Source organism: Pezoporus wallicus, unplaced genomic scaffold, assembly GCF_028554395.1.
Source record: "Pezoporus wallicus isolate ANWC-B61680 ecotype Strahan unplaced genomic scaffold, APGP_CSIRO_Pwel_v1 contig_8490, whole genome shotgun sequence".
NCBI classification, from domain to species: domain Eukaryota; kingdom Metazoa; phylum Chordata; class Aves; order Psittaciformes; family Psittacidae; genus Pezoporus; species Pezoporus wallicus.
In genome coordinates, this window is record NW_026642793.1 from 551268 (window position 1) to 564136 (window position 12869).

Genomic DNA, 12869 nt, shown 5'->3' on the forward strand with positions numbered 1-12869 from the left:
CAGTTTGTGCTGAGGGTTAATCAGCCTTGCTGTTTTAATTGTTTTTTACATGCTTTATTTCCCTTGTGAATTTGTCTGCCCTTAACTTCCAGGCTGAGCTTCTTACTGGTTCTTGTTGTGTCGCTCTCTGGCTGAACATGAAAAGCCCTTGTAGTGTCCAGTATCTCTGGAATGTACTTAGACACTTCTTCAAGGCAACTCTCTCAGTCTCCCTTTTATTGTCCTGTTTATCAGGGGACAGGAGGGAAATCAGGAACAGTGGCTACCCCAGGAAAATCACAGGTAGCTGAGGCTGTGTCCAGCTAAGGAGGGATTGCGGTGTTCACTTGTGGCTTTTTGTTTGCAAGACAAGTTCCCAGGGGCCATTCTGCTGAGAGCTCCTTTCTTCACTGACTCTCTCAGGAAACTATTCCTGCCCCAGAGAGCATGTAGGTGGTGTTAGGAGGAAATGAAGTGACATGGTAATATAGCCACTCAGTGACAGAGGAAGGACTGTGAGTCCAGTGTAGGAACCAGAGCACTGTACTAGGAACCGATGTTTCTTTGTTTTCATTACTTCATTCCTCTTCACACAGCCAACCATCCATTTTCCTTCACATTGGTACTTTTAGCCTCAAGGCTGTTGCCTTCAGTTTCTTGCCCTTTCTTTCTGATTTGGAGACGGCAATATCCTGGGAGAAGGATCAGTCTTACTACATCTACATGGCAACGTGGCAAAGTTGTGTTCCCAGCATGAGACCTGCTACTTGATGGTGGACAAGCCCTTCTCCAGTGCATGAGTCTGCTCTTCTCTTCATGAGAGCCCTTCTCTTCATATGAGTCTGCTTCCCAACTTGTCCAGCAACTACCTGTTGAAGTAAAGGTCCGTGCCTCAGTTTTCCCAACCAGCAAAGAGCATTTCAATGTTTATCAGTGTTATTCATGGAGGTACACACTCTTCTTAGGGGAGTAGGACTAGACATGTGGTGAAAAAGTGTTTTGAATGGTGGTGCTCAGATATGAAATTGCTCTGGTTGCCAGCAATCCCTCTTTTTCATCTCTTGCCTATGAACTAATTGGTTCCTTAGATTTTATACTGAAAGTAACAGCCCTCACCGGTAGCAAAGGAGGCATTTTTAGCAGCAAATGAAGAAAGCTCCCATTTTGCAGCTTATTAGCAACTGAATTTCACACCCTTTCACTCTCAAATGGACCTAAGGTTTCTTCCCTTAATTTTTCCCGCCTCAAAATCCAGGTTGGTTTGTTGAAATAAGAAGTAAACATAATGACTTTAATGGGATGAGCTTGCGGGGCTGTTGGCTGACAGAGGCCACCCAGCTAGAGTTCAGTGTGAGACAGTCTGCACCTTATAAGGCTAAGAGATGAAGGCATTTACAACAAAAAAATAAAGGATCTGAACATGTTATTTAAATCATGGTGCAGGCAACTTTTATCTAATTCCTTTTTTTTCCCTTCTGGTTCATGACAAAACCTGAAACATGCAAGTGAATATAACGTCTAACATTTGTTAAACCCAGACTGAAGGCCAGCCAGATAGGACTGAAAACAAACTGTGAATATTTTAAATGGAGTGAGATATACACAATGGAGTAAATAAAGGGCACATACCACATAAGAAATATTGGGCAAAGTTCAAATGCAATTCATCTTGGAGAAAGGCTTTAGAGCAGAGCAGTGCAGCGTGGAAATGGTCGCATGTGCATTAGGATCCACTATGGTCTGCCCACTTTCTGGGGGCAAGGGGAGTCAAATCATTACAAAGAAAAAGAGTTAAAAAAATGACATCCCAGGTATTGCATGCTATTAGGTAATCACAACTCTGAAGAGCTAGGAAAAGAGAATAGGGGTTGTATTAGGCAATAGATGGAAATGATCCAACATGTCAAGAGTTCAATGCTACTTCTAGGTCTTAAGTGCTAATAAAATAAGCTCCTAAACAGCAGAAGGCACATGTCCAGCCCCAAATGCTTTCCAGTTCCTCAGCAGCTATTATTTTTTTCTGTCTGGTAAAGCATTTTTAACTCTACTTCCCCAAGCCCAGAGATTGTCACAGATTTTGCTTGTTTTGTCTTTCTTTGGGTGCTTTTTTTAGTTGATGCCACTTTGGAAACTGAAACTATTGAACTGAAATTCCTGCTGTGCATAATGCCACTTTTCCAATGTTTAAAAACATCTCAATCTACTTGTGGATTAGGTGGGAATCCCAGCTGTGTAAAAAGGGCAATGTGCACAGCACACACAAGATGGAAAAAATTCAATATAATATACCCATAAATCAGGAGTTTGCTCTGTTCAAGCAATTGGCTCAATTCTGTGACTGGACAGAAGTTGCTCACTAATAAAAACAAAAAGGAAAACTCTAAGAAGAAAATTAGTATTTTTGGAGCGGTTTGGACTGGGCTCTGTTGCTGTCAAATAGAAGCTGGTAGCCCAACACCCTGGTACCACTGGTGGAAAGTTTGAAGCTCTCAGTAGTATTGAAACAAGATGTCTAAGGAAGTTTGAAAGGACATTTATTCCTGTGAAAGTTGCAGGTCAGCAGGAGAGTTAACAAAACTCTACCCATGATCTCCTCCTGCTCCTGAGCCATCCTAGCATCCCCGTCCCCAAAACCTGGTGCATCAGTCTTCTCCCTCAGCCAAAAGCTGACAGCTCTTGGCAGCCTGGCTCAGCGTGGCTGTTGGTTTTAATCACATCATTGCTTCGTTTCTGTTTTCACTTCATGCTCATGTGTCGGTTGCCCATGAACTCTGCATTTTAATAGCAGCACGCCAAAAGAACTGTTTAGATGCACTTTGGTGTATGAGCAGGGAACTCCCATTTGTCATCTCCCACAGTATTGGGCATCTCAGGCCTGTTTGGCTATCTCCACGGGACCTGTTTGCAAGGGTGGAAGGCGACAATATTTTTCCAAAGACTCTTCTCTCAATCAAATGACAAGGGTCTTTGTGCTACCTCATGGGAGTCCCTCTCACCCCACACTGCCCTTGGAATAAAAAAGCAGAGAAGCACTCTGTTTAAATATGCATCTAAAACTCTGCTGCACAATAGATTAACTGCCATCAGCTTTCTATTTAGTGCAAGGGAAAAACAGTAGAGATTTTTAATTGATAATTCAGAAAGACACTCCATTGAATGGTGTTAATAATTACATCTGCCTATTCTGAGCTCTTCATCTACGCAGGGGTAATAGAGCCTTGTCCCTCAGAGACCAGAGCCCAGCTGAGAAGGCGGGACACCAAGCAAAGGAGTTGTAATTTGTATTTTGTCAACAAAAGCTGCTTAATCCTCCAGAAAGGCATCCTTCGGAGAGGCAAGCCTTTGTCCCAGGGTTTTCAGAGTGGAGGGGGAGGATGGAGAGGGAGGGAGAGAGGGAGAAAAGGGAATTACTGGCCACATGTAATTTATGGTTGAAAAGGTTCATTTATAGCTATCCCACTGTTGTATGCTTAGCCTGAGACCCTACTAGCTTCTCATTCTCTCATCAAGTTTGCCTTTTGTGGCTATACGAATGGTAATGATTTGAGGAGAGGTTGGTCATGGTTGTTAAGAGTCATCTAGCGTGATCAGAACTGAAGCCTCAAATTGATATTCATGTTTAAATACATTTCAACAGCATGAAATTTGGAGTCCCTGCAATAATCAGGTAGCAGTAAGCAGTCATGATGCAGTACTTGTGCATGTATGTATTTATTAGCCACGTTTCAGTTTGTTTTCAGATGACACAAGGGATCTTTAACATCAGGTAGAAATGATTAAGTGTACATGAGGAATAAATAAATAATAAAAAGATCAAAACTGGAGCTGGAGCCCTCTGAGCTCTGGTGATCAGAAGATACTGCCTGCTTTTGCTTTCAGGTCAGATCCAAACCAGAAGACACCTATTTCTTGTACTGTAGTTTGGGTACAGTGAGAAACTCAAAACCTGAAGCAAGAAGTCCTGTAACAGCAGCAGCTACATGACATTTGTGCCACGCAAGGTTGGCACCTCATGGGAACGGACTCCAAAGTGGCATTACCCTGTTTCTCCATCTGACTTCCAGCCTGAATGGCCTGCAAAGGTTCTCAGCCCAGAAATGAGGCAGAACAGTTGTACACCTTCACAGCAGGTATATCAGTGAGTTGACCATGGGCTAATAACAGAGTTGGGTCTAACTGCAGCTCTGTCTGATGTGCTCACCCTACACCTTTCCAAGGTTAGATTACCCACACTTCAGCTTATGCCTCCAACCAGTGCAGTAAGGATCCTCTGCCTCAGGAGGCTTGCTCTGAAAGGTGTAAAATAGCTCACAAGTGATTAACAGGGAGTGATCTGCAAAAAAACCTGGGCTGAAGCCAATGAAACTTCTGCCATCTTCAACATCAAGTGATGAGCTACATTGCCACAGCACCACTTCAAAAAAGCTGTTTAGATGCACTTTGGTATTATGTGGATCATCATCTATCTACCCATAAGTGCCTAGCGTGTGAATAATATGTCCTTTTTCGCAATGAGCTACTCCTGGCTTTGGATCAGGGAAATGGCTATGGGATAAAGGCTAGAAGAGGGAGATCCTTCTCCTTCAGTACAGGCCAAAAACACGTTGGTAGAAAGGGAGGTCCATGCCACCATGGGGCAGTAATGAAAATAACATACAAGAGGATTTGATTGCGAAGCACAGCTTGGCCAGCAAAGTGTTTATTCTCTCCCATTCTCAAGAGGAAGGCAACCTGTTCTCCAAGGTTTCAGAACAGGATGCAAGGAGCTGTAGTTTGATTGTTCAGGTATCTTGTTCCTTTGAGTGTGATGCTAAACTGTACATCTAAACACACCCAGATATGGCTTTCTTTCCCTTCAGCTTTCTCCTTTCTTCCTACTTTTTCCCTCCTATTCTGCCCATTTTGTCTCCGTCTTTCTAACTGAAATTGTACACCCTGTCTCGTTTCTAGACTGTGGCCTTCTTTTTACTTCAGAAGCTAATTGTCATAGAAGCTAAGTAAGATGAAGTCACAAGCCTAAGTTCAAGAGTCATTTGAGGGTTTCCATTCTCTAAAAGAATTTCATTCTAAAGGATGAACAAAAGCAGCAAGGGCATTTCTGGGACAAAAAGAAAAGACACTTTGCAAACTAAATCAATAAGTGTTCCTGTAACAGCCGTTGATTCATACGGCATTTTATCAGTGCACCCGTTCAACAGGAAACTCACTAATCAGGCAGTCATTCTCCTCTGTATAGTGCATAGCATGGATGATTTCTTCACTCAAAGGCATTGTTTGGGAGTTCAGTGGGACTAAGCAACTGCCATGCAGCTCTTATTGCACCACCTTCATTGAACACCGCCCCCAAAATAGCAATGAGGTTTCACCTAGCTTGCAGACCTGAAACAGCATTGCTTCTTTACATCCTGGTAGCTACCCAGTTTGTAAGCATGTTAGAGTGCTTTTTCATCTCACTTTTTAGCAAAATAGAGAGTTTAAGGCCATCACCACATCTCTATATTCTGTGTAGTCTTTTCTCAAGCTTCACTGCAGATCTGAGTTTCAGAAATGCAAACACGACAAATAATAGTATGTGCGTATGGACTGGGCAAAAATCATCTCCAGAGTGAAGCCACTGAAGGCAAATACTAATGTGAAATCATGAGCCAGGAAATGAATTTGTTTCTTCTGCATTACCCCTGCTAATACATGCAGTAAATGTCTCTGAGTAAATGACTTTCAGCAAATGTTTCTTAGCGATGAGTTGTTGTGCACTCGTAACCGTGTTTTAACACAGCAGCTTCCTTGCCCATGTCTTCCTAAACATCTTTGGTCTCGCATTTGAACCATTAGGGCTAGGCTACTAATTATCTGGTTACTAGTCTTGGGTCTGATTAGTTTCTCCATGGCATTATCAGAGTTAACAACTGAATCATAGGAAAGGAAAGAGAACGTGATGTATCATGTAACCAGGGTGGATGCCTGTGATGCTTTTGGGTTGCTGAAGTACATATGGCATTGGCTTATGCTACAGCATTGACTGATATTGATTCATGCTGGCGTTGACACGCTGCCGTCCTAGTACCAGGGGTTATTTGTCTGTTTAGAGGTGTCATGATTTGTTTAGTCCCTTTGGTCATTTGGTAACTATTTGCATTACTTTTCTTTGCCTGTATTATTACTGACAGGGGACCAGTATGTTCTTAATTGTAAAAAAGAATTGGGTACATACCTGAGAAACCAGAAAAACAGGATAGGAACTACATCTGGAGAGACTGCTCTTATAGAGCCACCAGTGACTAGGTAGAGGAGCTGCTGGGAATGGGATCAAGGTCTTCTCAGTTATTTCCCTCTGTATCCTGGGGCCTCCATGGAGCACAAGAGGTTTTCCTGGTTTGTAAACAAAACCAGAACCAGAGGCCTATATTTTTTTTAACAACTCTTATCATTCATAAGAGGACGACTGAACGTCAGATCACTTAAAAACCCATTAACCAAAAGCCTTTTGCTCAGGCAAGAACAGAATCAGCCTGACCACTCTGCTCTGTGCCTGCGTTTGTGAGACGATGACTCCAAATGACACTTGGGGTTTCCTCACAAAACAAAAACAGTGTGTGTCTGTTGAGCCAAAGCCTGCTTCAGGATTTCATACGCAGCAGACAAGCTTCAGCCAGTCTGTGCCAGACTGCTGAATTTGCTTAAACTTCTCAGTTTGTCTAAATCAAAAGGGAAAAAAGGCACTTTCAGCAAGGGAATTAAATAGCTATGCTAATTCACCCCGTGTTCCTTAGGCAGTGTGTTGAAGGGAAGTCTTTGCCCATTTTTTAATTTTGTCCATGGAGAAGGCAGGAGACAAAGGGAGCTAAATTCAGTTTATCCTGCCATAACTCACCAAACGCAGCCTGCTCATTGCTAACAACTGATGCGGTCCCTTTGTAGACTTACAGGATATTTGTCCTATATAGCTTTTCTGGAATTTGCTGCATTTCATAGAAGGAAACTCATATTGTCATCAAGAAATAAGGTTTAGGGCCATTCCCAGCTCTGCTGGGAAATCATTTCACTGCTACTCCACATTTCGTTATCTGTTCTCATCTTGCTGGCTGAAATCTTCTCGCTGGTTATTTCTACTCCCTGAGACATTATTTGCTCCAGGAGCAGCATTTTCCCAACAAACTACCAGCATCATTACCATTTTCTATCTTTCCTTTCCTCCTCACCTGCTGCAGAATATTTGTACTGACAGGTAGGACTGAGCAGGGATCTCCCAGGACTCTGAATTTGGCCCCCAGCTTTCAGGACATGCCATCCATGCCAGAAACTGCCCAAGCATAGTATGAACTAAGCCCAGCCCTCGCTCCCTCCACTGCTGCTGGAAGCCTGTTTCAGAGCCGTGCTGCTCAGGTGGCTGGAAAACATCTTCTAATTTCCTGACTGTGTTTATTAGTGACCAGTTTATATCCATTTGTTCTTGTGCCAAACCTGCCTTTTGCTTTAATAGCTCTTTTCCCTCCTTCGTATTTACTTCCCTGATGTATTTATAGACAGCAATCATGTTCCCTTCATTTTGCTAGGCTTAACAAGCCAATCTCTTTTAGTTCTCGCTCATAAAACAGGTTTTCCAGGTCCTGATTATGCTCCATTCTAGCTGCTTTTCTCTGCACCTGTTCCTGTTTGAGTTCATCTGTTCTGATGAAGTCAAAACAGCCTAAAATCACTGAAATACCCCACTGACTGAAGGACTGGGTTTGATTATTTTTCTAGCCAGAAGCATTTTAATAGACCTTGATATTATTTTGTAAGGCCTATGAACAAAGGCTATGTATTTCTTGGGTATAAGGAAGAAGTTTGGATATAAGGAGGAAGTTCTTTACTGTGAGGGTGGTGAGGCACTGGAATGCGCTGCCCAGGGAAGTTGTGAATGCTCCATCCCTGGCGGTGTTCAAGGCCAGGCTGGACAGAGCCTTGGGTGACATGGTTTAGTGTGAGGGCAGGCAGGTTGGAACTGGATGATCTTAAGGTCCTTTCCAACCCTAACTATTCTATGATTTTTTTCAATCCAGGTGTAATCTAATTAGTACTTGAAGGACCACGATACTTAATAAAATGGTTGCTCTGACTACCCAGGAGATATGGGGCCATGATTGGCATGAAGCAGATGCTTGCTCTGCCTGCAACTTTGCCCATTCAGTGCTGGGGGAGAACCTACTTGTTTAACTCCACCAGTTAACCTTTATTTTTTAAGGTTTGCCATATCATCCATCAAACTGGGATGGATTTCTTTTCACAGGTGCAAATGAGCCATCATATGTTTGCCAGCTTGGAAAACAGTTAGAAAATTAGGGGCTAGAACTGGGAGAGACAGAAGAAATCACAGGTAGCCTCACAGCCGTTGCTGGGATGCAGCTATCCTGCAAGAAGCAGAGATGAGTTTTCTTCCATCACAGGTTTTGTGCTGGTTTCTGAGATCCTTGTCAGCAAACGTCAGCAGCTCTAAAGCTGAGCCCATTCCATAATGAAACAGTTATCCCAGCCTTAAAGGCAGGATTAGCTACCCGAAGTGGAGCAGAGAGCCCCTCTGCACTTTTTAACACCTCATGAAGAGATCTGGCTGCCAACAAAAGGAAAATCCTAATGTGTAAAAAATGCATAATAATAAGGACTTTGGCTGAGTGGAATTCCATCACGGATCAGATGAAATTGCCTTGTGCAACTTGCTGAGGGCTTCAAGCTATGCTAAATGACCTTTGTACCATGTAAAATGGGCACTGCTGCAGGATGCAGGGAGAACCAGGGGCTGGGCTGCTCTTTTCTTTCCCCCCCCATGGAGTTCCAGCTTGTCAAGAATACAACAAAAAACAGAGGGAGAAAGAAGGGGAAGAAATGTCCCATTGAATTTTGTCAGAGGAGAAAGAACATCTGTGTTCACATCTGTGAAGGGTCCAGGGGGATACACAGCAAAACTAGGATGCTACTGCCTGGTCCTGGGTAGCCAAGGATATGTGCAATGCCCCATGCAAGGGGTAAAATCCAACCTGTGCTGCAATATTTAAGGCTACAGCTGAAAGCCACCTTGCCTTTGCCCTCTTTTCTTGCCTGAGGCTGCCCACTTTACACTTATGAAGGAGCAGTGATTCTCAGAGGCTTTGGGGCTGAGGTTTCCGTGGGTGCACTCAAAAAATTACGCCCTTGCTGCCTCCAAATGATGATAAATCCATGAGTGCACTACTTGGTGGTGTGTCCAAGAAGGGCTGTTGGGTGAGCAGGCAGAGTCATGTCCCTGTCCACATGGGACTGATCATGACCCAAGGCTGTTCATGAGTGTCTGCACAATCTGGGAGGAGCTTTCTTCTTTTTTCCTATGGTTTCCTCACCTGCCTTACAGGCACCTGAGCTGACAAGAGCTATAAAGGCAGGCAAGGACATAAGAACTGGTCCTCCTGGAGGTGTTAAACACTTCCAGGGTAAGAATTATCTTGGATCACACACTCTGGGCTTCCCTTGGCATCAGATTTGGGACCAGGAATCAGTCTTCCCTGGCTCAGCCTGGCAGGAGCTGCTGGGCTCTTTCCTTCTCTTTGCAGTAAGGGCTGTGACCCTCTTTGTAGAGTCAATGGGGAATTTTACTTGACCATTTCTTTCCCACGTCATGACAGAAGATGCCCTTAAGATTTCCTGCATCTTACAATACAGTTTTGAGTCTTTGACATAAAGTATTAAGTTTGTTATACATAGCAGGGCAACATTTTTTTCTGATGGAGGTGAACACATGTGGAAGAGCTATTGAGTGGTGGCTTTGGGACTGGACATGAGCTGCCTGTGATAAAGGAGGACTGAGTTCAGCATCAACATGCTTACTATCAGTTCTGCCTCCATCCTGCTTTCTCCACAAAGAACTGGGACCAATGTGCTAGGAGCTGTACAAACACAATTCAAAAGCTTATACCTGCCTACCCAGAAGTATTGCACAGAATGTCCCTAACAAGTCAACAGCACGGGGTTCTTCCCTAATAAGAGAAAAAGAAAGAAAAGGCAATGGACACCCAAAATTGATGAGAAGAATCCAAGGTATCTCTAGAGACATATTGTACATGTCTACAGAAGCAGGATATGGTCATGTGTTATCATACACCCAGTGGCTTTGTATTTGATCTGGATGTGCCTCAAGTTTCAAACTTCCCAAGAGCTCACCATTCAAACCACAGTCAGATTTCAAAATAGGTGGTTTTCACCAGAGATCACCACGTTAGCATCCCCTAAAAGTTTATCCAGGGGGGTGAGAAAGGGTTTTGAAACAAATAAGCCAACTGCAGGCACAGAACACCCAAAAATCAGTCCTTGAGTTGCTGTCAAGACTTGTATTTATGATCTTGCCTTCGTCTCCCACATAATCCCATACTGCCCCACACATACACACCCATGTATCCCGAAGGGTGAACAAGCCTGAACAGGCAGAGATGAGTATCTGCTCAATGGCATTAGATAACTAAATTGCTTCAGTCTGCTGACGGCTCTCCATGCTGCCTTGCAGGTCTTTCAATAAGGATGCCCCAAATAGAGACACAAAGCCCACAGAGCACATGGTATTCCTGAAGGTCAAATGGCACAAGGCAAACAGAACCAGAGAGGAGAAATGGAGCTGAAGTCCTGCCTTCTTTTTCTACCCACTCCAGTGCCCTTTTGCATGACTTGAAGCTGTTTATTCACTCTACCTCCAAATCTTGTTTCACCTATCTGTGGAATTCATGCCGACCTGCCAGGAATTTCTCATGAGTTAATTTGGTCTGGGAGCATTGGAAGAGCTGCTACTGAAAAGCAAAGGGGATTTTTTCTTTTTATATATTATTATTATCATTTTGTTTGGGTTTTTTTTAATATTATTGTTATTATTATTGTTAAACATTTTTCCTCCCCCTCCTTCTCCCTTCGCCCACTGCTCATGGCCAGAAGGTAACTGCACCTTCTGAAAGCATTACAGAGCGAGTGCTTCCACATATCTCCCTTGAACTTTTCTCCTGAAGGGCTGGTATCATGCTGTCAGAGACCTGATCCATCTGGAGATAACAGGAGCAATTTATCCTTTGTGGCAGCTCATCTTCTTGCCCAGACACCCTCAGTGCTGAAGCAGGGTGGAGGACAAGCAGGAGAAATTTCCCTTGATGCCTCTTTTTCTGGTGGTAGCAGCAACATTTGACTCTGATGATGTCCAGTTCCTCTTCCCTAGATGAGATGGCCACTGAACAGCCACAGAGAGCATGAGCATTGGCCTTGCAGCTCTTCCTCCCATGCTAGCATCCCTTTTGGATGGGTTTTGGTTTGATGCAGAGTTGGATTTCTGGGCAAAGACTAAGGGGGATGGAGGCCCCCTCTGTCCCGTCAGTATGGTGGGTGCCTTACTCAATATACACCAGGGCAGCAGAGCAAGGTCTCTCCAGCTCCCAGGTCTTGAACAGCCCTTAGACCTCTTAGAAAGGACCATTCCCCAGGGACATTCGTGGGCATGCAGCCCTGTTATGCACTGTCGTGCCAGCACACTGCAAGTATCACACTGTGCCCACAGAACAGAATTAATGGTGCTCTTCCAGACCGCAGGACTCCATGGGCATAGCACGTTTATCCACAGGCACATTGCAGGGCAATGCTCCACGGTGCCTTCCCCCCATACCGACCAGTCTCCACACAGCAACCCCTTTCTTCTTCAGTTCAAAGTGCTCTGGCACTTCATCTGGAAAATTCTTTAAATCTACATTACCTCTGCCTTATTTAATCTTTTCAGGAGCGCTGACATCCAGTGCATGAAAAAGAGATTTTAGGCTGAAAGAAAAGCTGCTCCTGATGGCTTCTTGGGGCTAAGATACAAACTGAATTGGAAACTGAAAGGTGAAAAGAATATGTTACCTTTTAAGTGTCACATTCTCCTCTGCAAAAATGCCTTTTAACTGAGCTGTTACAGAAGGAGTAGAAATAGTATCAAGCCACAGCCTTAGATTTTGCATTGTGTTTTGAATGCTCCTAAGCAGGTGCCTTTGGTGTCTGTCTTTGTTCTTGCACAAATGGGGGCCACTGGGCACATACTTGGAATTTGGGAATCCCTCAGACTGGGGAAGTTTTATGTCTCTGTGAGGAAGCACTGAACTGCAAGTGCCCAGTGCTTACAACACCTCACAGCACAAACCAGATTCACCCTCAGCATCAGCAGCATTACAACAGCCCTGGGCACACTGCAAATATCAGAAAGAGAAGCAAAGAGGAACTTGTAGGCAACACCAAAGCAGCTGAACATCATAATTCTCTGTGTATTATACTAGTAACTGCAAACCACAATGGCCCTTGGAGCTTACCTGGTTTTAGCTTGAGGTGTTGCAGACTTTGCGCATCTGAGTTGAAGGATGTGCAGCAACTTATTGTACAACATTCTCTCCATGCTGCAGGACCCAGGGCAGACAAAGCACTCACATGATCCTGGCTGGATCCCCATCAGCAGAGCTATTTTAGGACACAATCAGCAGGACATAGCCTTAGGACACCATGTCTCCAGGAGGCACAGCTGCCTCCAGCTAATTACTGACCAAAACCATAGCCCCAAAGTGCCTTCCTGCATCAAAACATCTATTTACCTATGGTGGAAAAGTATCATCAGCTGCCTCTCTGCCATTCCCAACCAAACTGTTCATCCACTTGTCCTGGTGGATGTAGGATTTATAGGTGATAGAGAGATGTGCTGGGACAGGACAGAGAGATGCAGGGTCTTGCAGTTCAGGTCAAAAGCAGATGGAGGGAGAGGAAAGGTTGGCTGGAAGCACCTCTCCAGGGCTGTTTCTTCCCTGTGTATCTTCCAAATGCCATCATCTTCAACCTCTGCACCTATGTAATGGCTGTCTCCTGGGACCCTTACATGGGCCACCCTGTGC

General features: G+C 44.2%; 1 long non-coding RNA gene across 1 annotated transcript in view; it reads right to left on the reverse strand.

The window, feature by feature from the left end:
* LOC130611517 (uncharacterized) overlaps nucleotides 1-12392 on the reverse strand; it is a 37632-nt gene extending 25240 nt beyond the window's left edge. Inside the window, exon 1 of the long non-coding RNA XR_008975251.1 lies at nucleotides 12300-12392. This is a non-coding gene — a long non-coding RNA (uncharacterized LOC130611517). The remainder of the gene's footprint in view (nucleotides 1-12299) is intronic.
* Nucleotides 12393-12869: the final 477 nt, after the last annotated feature.